Here is a 6527-nt window from a genome sequence, read left to right on the forward strand (position 1 = left end):
CGCTCTTCCACCCAGTGTGCTCCCAGTGCAACTTGGTGTTTCTCAGTGCTTGGAGATGCTGGAATTGAATGTTTTTCATAGGGAAGATGAGATCAGGGTAGGAAGAAGAAGGAAAGACCTGTAAAATCATCCAGAACTTGCTTTTTCTAAACCATGGTGCTGCCTTCCCAAACTACATGGCAAGTGCCACCAGCCAGTTATTAAAACCTTTCAGCACTCTCAACAACCCTCTATGTGAATGTTGGTTGTGGGTAATACCAGTCTCTTAATTACTATATGCTGATGATAGCCTGCTTGTTATTGTCTTGTAAAACAGAAGTCATGCTACACTTACCAAATAATTATCTTCACTCACAAATCATTATCCTCAACATCCAGTTGCTTAAGCCTAGCTATTACTGCTTCAATTAATATTTTCAGGGCAAGCTCATCACAGATGCCTTGCAGAATGCTCCCTTCAGATAAGCAACTCACAGTGGATGAAGACAGGATATTACTGCCAAGCCAGGCCAACTTCAGTCCTGCGAGGCAAAAGATAAGGATAGCATCTCTCCTGTAAACATGGTCCCTTGATGATAAGAACAAGCCCTTCGGTGCTTTTGCACCCAGTGAAGTAATCTCTGTGTGTGCTGAAGGTATCTTTGCTACAATTAGAGATGTTCTTAACTCTAGCTGTCTCTTTTGACTGGGCTTGCTTCTGACCTAGATATCAGGCAAAGGTTGGGGATAAGCCCGCAGCAATGACATGGTTCGGTGTGATGGGGAGAAGATCTCACACTTGCCCATTTTTTACTTGTGAGTAGTTGCAGTAGTTCTTAAGGGGGGGGGGGGGGGCCCAAAAAAAAAAAACCAAAAAAAAAACAAAAAAAAAAAAAACCAAAAAAAAAAACCAACAAACCAAACCCAAAGCACTTAATCAAATGCTGCTTCTGCAGGAAAAGGTCAAGAAAAAACAACAGATTCTTAGTCCTGCTGATCTGGACAGTGGAGAGCTGACTCCATACAAAGAGAGTCATTTTACTGAAATCATGCAAGTTTTCACTTCTGTGAACTCTACAGGCATCTACCTCAGTTATCTTAATTTTAGGAGGAGACTCTGCATGTCTTGACTATATCCTGTGTGATGAGAGGAAACTGAAACAACATAAAGATGGTCTTTCTTGAAGGACTGAATCTTGCATCTGTAATGCAAGAGACAACAGGTAAAGGCAGGCAAGGGAGCACAAGAACAGGAGAATTTAAAAGGGATGGAGGAATGACTATATTAGATACTGTAGAGGGTAGGTGGACTGAGAATACGCGGGGAAATACCAGACTTCAGCTAATCAAGAACAGCAGAAAGTTAGCAGCTTCCTTCTAAGTAAGTGGTGGCCACAGACTTCTTGGAGAATAGCAATGCATGTCTTGTGAGGAGCCTTAAAATGAAGGCAAATACACATGATGCTATAGAAAAAGATGGATCTTCCAAAGGGGGCTGGAAGGTGCAGAGAGGAATGATGTCAGTAATATGGAGGACTAGGAAATTTTTTTTTAGAGGTTTGCTGAAGGAGTGTGCGGCAGTTTTCCTGACTTTAGCAAGTATAAGGGACAAGTGTTAAATCAGTAATAAACCAGAGACAGGCTGAGCTTATCCAAACAGTGAGTAGAGTTTAGCTATTAGGAAAGACTGCAAACACTTATTTTTGCCAGAATAAGACTATTTTGACATATGCTTAAGCGTGAAATCCAAATCAGACCGAAGTTATTTTGCGTCTTCACTTGTATTCCACTGCCAGAAAGGCAGCCTGGATGTACCATGCTGCCACCACGTTAGACCTCAAGTCTAACGAGCTTAGATGAGAACAGCCCATGTGTTAAAGAAAAGTTTAAGTTGTGAAGGAGAAAAGACTTGGTTTTATTTACTTAATCCCCTTCTCAACTCCAGGAACGTAACAGACCTTTTACTCACATCCCTACTGGATAAAAAGGAGTTGTAAGAACTTGAGCCCTAACCATCTGGGAATGCGCAGATAGCACTTCAGACCAACATCTTTGTGCTTTCCATCATGCTGAGTGGATGTAAAACCAGCACAGGCTCAAGGTGCAACTGCTACCCTGACTGCCCCTGCTTCACACAAAAGCCTTGAAACTGTAGAATTTGAAATATTCCACCAGCTGCTATTGCTTGCCCTTAACCCTTTGAAAGGGTTTAAACTCCCAGTTTTGCTCCTAAAGTGTTTGTGAGAGCTCAGATTGAAAAGAATTGGAAAATTAGTTTCTTGACAAGTTTGGTTTTTTTCTTGTCTAAATCAAAGGAGAAATGAAAAATGTACAGACTGTGTTGTGGTTTGGGCTTCCAAAAATCTTTTCCTGCCCAGGCGGTGCCATAAGATTTTTGATTATCGAGTCACCTGTCATTCATTCTCACATGCTGGCGTGCAGGTAGGCAGCAAACCTCATACTCTTCTTGGTGTGCCTATTAGAGGCATCTCGAAGCACTCTGTAAGGCTGGCAGTGATCAACAGGTAAGGAGGGAGCGTTATCTCTGCTAAACATAGCTAAGCAAATTACTCAAGGGGGTGAGGAAAACTGACAGCCTCAAAGCCCTTCTGCTTCTTCATGGAGATGGGGTTTGACTGAGTTTAATAGAGTGCTGGGCATGTCAAGTAGGGGCAAAATTGTTGTTAAGCCACAGAATTGTCTGTCACGTGTATAGCCTTTAATGTGTGATATTCTGCAAAGGAGGGTCAAAAATGTAAGTTCGAGAACGCGGAGTGCAGGGCCAGACCCAGGTATCTTTGTGAAAAGGAAGACTATGGAGAAAATAAAGGGGTAGGAAGAGAGGAGGAGAAGCTTGTACAGACTGAGGAAGAGGCATTCGCCTGTCTGATAGAAGAGTGAGACTGTACTGCTGTTTCACCAACAGAAAACTTGTGGAACCACTTCAACTACCACTTTTGGGTCAGGCTTTTCAAGTGTCAGAGCTGTGTACTTTTAAGCATTCGCATTGTTCCTATTTCTACTGACCTAAATGCTCAGTATTCACACTTGACATCATGCCAGATGTCAAGGCTTTCAGTTTCTGTTGTATTAGGAAGTTTTTGCTAAATTTCTTTTGGTTTCAATTTTCTGGGCAGCTCTTTGTCTTACCCAATGCCTTAGGATTTGAAAATGTTTCTTCCTTTGGGCTTGATTTTTGGGAACCGTTTACATGTGGAAAGATGAGAGCAAATGCCTTAGACTATTTTTTCAGAAGTGCCAAAGTAGATGTCCTGCACTTAAAGTCCCCTTCAGCTCTTATGAAGTAATAAATCTGCCAAGCCGTTTTCCTCTTCCACTTCATAGAAGCAGTTTCTTTCAATACAATAGCGCAAGAGAAATACATGAAGAAGGCCAAGAAATACTTTGTATTCAGGAGGGTGACATTTTTCTTGAATCTAACTTCTTAAAGTATTAGGGATGTTTTACAAAGATATTTTTTTTAAAGTACTCAGGATAAGCCATAGATAAACTTTCATTGCTTGAAAAGGAAGATTTAGTCAGTCTTTGCCTGACCTAAGACATGGGAATATGATAGGTAGTTGTCTAGATTCAAATATATTAAAAGTATGGAGCAATGGTTCAGAGCATTTTAATATGCATGTCTCGTGGCTGCAGATTAACCTGTGAAATTTTCTGGAGGAAGATAATGAACAAGCAATAATGTAAAAACTTATTAACACCAATCTTATAAATGAAGGATTCCTAAATAGGGGCTCATCTTTGCTGGAGGCTTGGAGAAAGACAGTTGGGGGTAAGTGCTTTTAAAATGTATTTATTTATACATTGTGTGAGGTGATAACTATGGAAGCGGTATCTTTTGGCAGTTGTAGTGGATGTTGCTGTCTGGTAGTAAGCAAGCACAGTTTGGGAGCCAATGATTGAGTACAGGAATGAGGGAAGCATGCTGGTGAAGGACAGAGTTTAGATCTTACAGTTATAAATCCTGGAAGAACCTAGAACCACGCAATTTTTTTCAGATGTTAGTTGTACTGAGAAATTATCATTACTTTTGATTTCCTGATTTGCAAATCCTTTGTTGTCGGGCTCTGCAGCAAGGCTTTTCTTTTAAAACATTGCAAAGATTTAAAAGTAATTTATAGATAAAAATATGACCTCACTGAAACTGATGGCGAAATTTCCAGTAAATTCACTGTTTTTACCATACACTGCTTTGTACAATGGATTAATTTCAAGCACCAGCCAATTTGACAACCGGGGAAACTTCCCATCTCTGCTGACTTGCAAGGATTTCCTCTCTGGATACCAGAAAAATTTCATCCCTACTGTTCACACTTGTTTCTAGCTCTGCTATCAGTTGGCTAAAGTTACTTGTTGCCTTCTTTCTTTGGCTTTTTTCCCTTCCCCCTTCTCTTCCTTTCCTGTCAGATCTGCCAGTATACTTTATACTTTCGTTTCTGCGTCAGCTTTAAATCTGCTATCATCCGTGGTGTTGCTCTGAAGGAACAGCAGGAAATATGGGGTTTCTGGTGAGTGTCAAGCCACTGAAGCAATGAAACTTAAAGGAAAGTTTTGAAATGCCTGAGAAAGGAAAGCAGCGATAAGGCAGCCTTGACAATAATATGTGGAAGGAAGGAAGAACTCTTCCCAGAAAGGAACGTGACGGTGAGAGATGAACAAACACTGAAAAGCAATGAGGTGAGAGAAACAGAATGATTATATGCAAGTTTCTCTCAAGAATAATTTATAAGTGCGGAGGAAACAGCTGGTGATGATCCTGATGCTGCTGAGGTAAAACAGTTAATGAGGACAGAAAAGCCTTTTATCCCAGTGTAAATCAGTTGAATGAAGATTAGACAGTACTTAAGCTTATATGAACAATTCTCAGGGGAGCTAATGGAATTTGACTGCTTGTATTCCTTTTATACTGGCAATGGTTGGGTGCCTTTTGAGAGTTAAAAGATGTAAACATTCAGAATACACTGATTTTTTTATTTAAATTTCAAAATTCTGCTCACAGGTAATGAGCATTCATGCTTGCATCAGAGCTGTGCTTGAAGATAGTGTCTCTCATACAGTGTGGGGTTTTACTTAGTGTGGGTGTCCTGGTACCTGATGCCTTTTACTGCTCTAATTGAAGGGCCTTCTGAAAACCTGCAATTGAAGTGAATGCAGGAATTTCTTCATCTGCTAATCAAGATTAGCAGATGAATATAAATATAAAGTACTCCAGATTAGGAAAATGCATCCACCAGATTCTGAAACAGACTCTAGGTAGATGATTCAATTTGAATTTGGCTTGGGAACGAGTAGCATCACCTAAGCTTTTCCTGAAAGGAGTTTTGTCTTGCGAGAGCAGGTCCTACAGCGAGTTGGCCAATGTGCCACCTTCCACAGAGCTTGTCACAGAGACTGGGATGGCTGTCACTGAGAGATTTCTGCTTTGCATTTCATGGGGAAAAATACTTCATGCAGTGGAGTGCCATGGAGAACTGGGCCTTCAGTAAATGTGGTATTAGTGTGGCCTCAGCGGGCAACCACCGCTTTACTTTGTGCGTGTCTTCACAGCCATGTGTGGGCAGTGTCCTGTTCGAACATGACTTTGTCACCTCCTGACAAGCCCCAAACACAAAGGCTGCAGGCGTGAGCTTCGAAATTAGATTCATCTTCAAAACTGAACCATGTCACTCTATTAACATACCCAATGAGCTGGAGAAAATGGCAGGTTAAGGTTTGTGACTTGCTTCCAAATGGGATTTTAAACAGTCATTAAGTTTGTCCTCCTAGCTGCACATCTTCTTTGCTTCCCAGCTTTTATACTCTCCAGGGCAAATATCAGCGGTCCCTGGAAAGCTACTGCAGTTTCATGTAGAATTCACATGCCTAAATACATACCTGGTTCTTTTAACCATTTAAAATTTGCAGCTTCGTTGTTTCAGCTGGGGTACCTCTTCCCTTTGCTGGGAGAAATGTAAATAATTCTTCTGTTTCTCCACACCAGAAATTACAGGTTGCCAGCAAATCTGTTTAACTCTGCGGTGCCATAGACTTGGTGGTCCCCCAGTTACCACATCCTGGTGAGAGGGGAAGCACCTTATTAAATGTGCTGACATAATTGTAAGCAATTATCTGACCAAACCTTCAACTTTACCTGCAAATGGACAGGAAGACAGGCTTGATCACAGGCCTTGACTTCCCGGTGCCTTGCCCTCCTCAGGCAATTTTATTTAGGGTTACTTTGAAGTCTTCCCAGAAATTAGAGCTAGGACGGAGGCCCTCCCAGTAGCCTTAACAGAGAGGGAAAAGGCACAGATTATTTCAGACTTGACTGTGATGTTTGGGTGGGTCCCAGGTGGACAAAGCAATTTCTTTGTTCCTTGAGCAGGACCCCATGCTTGTCAACAACTTCTCCAAAAGAAGCATTTAGATCCCTGAAGAGGGATGCGAAGTGTATCTGCACAGCCACGATCTTACAGGCTCCGTGCTGCAAGCATTATCCCTGCTCCGTTTGGATGCTTGACTGCTCACCTTTATTCTTGATCTTTATT

The sequence above is a fragment of the Charadrius vociferus genome, unplaced genomic scaffold, assembly GCF_000708025.1.
Source record: "Charadrius vociferus isolate BGI_N301 unplaced genomic scaffold, ASM70802v2 scaffold32, whole genome shotgun sequence".
Classification (NCBI taxonomy): domain Eukaryota; kingdom Metazoa; phylum Chordata; class Aves; order Charadriiformes; family Charadriidae; genus Charadrius; species Charadrius vociferus.